Raw genomic sequence first — 1494 nt, forward strand, 5'->3', positions numbered from 1 at the left:
TGGGGATCAGAACATCCAGGCCTCAGGCTTTCTTGGTAAGCACTTCACCAACAAAGCCTTCTGCGCAACTACAAAAGTGACTATGTGTACATAGGACATTTGGTACAGAGAGCACCTCGAGTCACAGAGAGAGTGACTGCCACCAGGTGGAGACCTGGTCTTTTGTAGATAACTGTACAGTGCCATTAGGTTTTGTTTTATTCTTTCCTGTTATTGGAAATAAACTTTTTCTCATATAGTATAGCCTAATTAGGGTTGCCCATCCTCCACTCCTTTCACGCCCTCCCCATCCTCCCTTCCATCCAGGTCCACCCCATTCTGTTTATTAAAAAATAAAAAGGTTTTGAAGGAATAATAATAAAATATAATATAATACAAGACAAAAACTAACACATCAGAATAGGACAACACAAACAAACAGAAGAAAAAAAACAAGAAAAGGCTTAAGAAGTAAATATAGACCCAAAGACCCACTCAAGAATCCCATAAAAACACAAAACTGGAAGCCACAATATATATGCAAATTAGGGTAAAAAGAGAGAATATATATACATATGAAATAAATTAAAATAAAAATAATGTAAGAGATAAAAATAATTGAGGAAAAAGCTCTGAGACAACATTACAAGACAAAGAACCTCCAGAGATGATGTTCTGTTTGTGTTCTGCTGGCTGGGTATGTAGTCTAACCTTAAAAGTAGTTAGTTTCCCCAGTGAAATGCTGTCTGTCAGGGTTCTCTAGAGGGACAGAACTGATAGGGTGAATCTCTATATATAGCTAGAAAGGTGATTTATTCAAATGGCTTACAGGCTGTGGTCCAGCTAGTCCAACAATGTCTGTCAAACAATGAAAGGTCCAAGAATCCAGTAGTTGTTCAGTGCACAAAGATGGATGTCTCAGCTTATCTTGAGGATACGCTGGAACCCCAAAGAAGTAGCTCTAATGGTGGTGAAGGAATGGACTTGCCAGCGAGAGGGGAAGCAAGCATCCTTCTTCCATGCCCTTTATACAGGCTGCCGGCCGGTGTGGCCCAGCAAACATCCCTCTTCCATGCCCTTTATACAGGCTGCCGGCCGGTGTGGCCCAGGCTCAAGATGACTCTTCCCCCCTCAAAAGATCTGGATCAAAAGTGGTCTTCCCACTTCAAATGATTTAATTAAGACAAAAACCTCTCGCAAGTATATCTAGCTACTTGGGTTTTAGTTGAGCCCAGTTGTAGTCAAACTGACTACTAAGAACAGCCATCACAGACTTTCTTTTTTGTTTTTTTTTTTAATTTATTTATTATGTATACAGTGCTCTGCCTCATGCCAGAAGAGGGCACCAGATCTCATTACAGATAATTGTGAGCCACCATGTGGGTGTTGGGAATTGAACTCAGGACCTATGGAAGAGCAGCTAGTGCTCTTAACCTCTGAGCCATCTCTCCAGCCCCCATCATAGACTTTCTTAGAGAAAATTTTCATTTAAAAGCTGTTATCAGGGGCTGGAGA

General features: G+C 40.9%; 1 protein-coding gene across 4 annotated transcripts in view; it reads left to right on the forward strand.

Annotated features, from left to right (window-relative positions):
• Positions 1-1494, forward strand: part of Dync2li1 (dynein cytoplasmic 2 light intermediate chain 1) — a 32053-nt gene that overhangs the window by 14113 nt on the left and 16446 nt on the right. The window lies entirely within an intron of this gene.

This window comes from Microtus ochrogaster, chromosome 16, assembly GCF_000317375.1.
Source record: "Microtus ochrogaster isolate Prairie Vole_2 chromosome 16, MicOch1.0, whole genome shotgun sequence".
Taxonomy (NCBI): Eukaryota; Metazoa; Chordata; class Mammalia; order Rodentia; family Cricetidae; genus Microtus; species Microtus ochrogaster.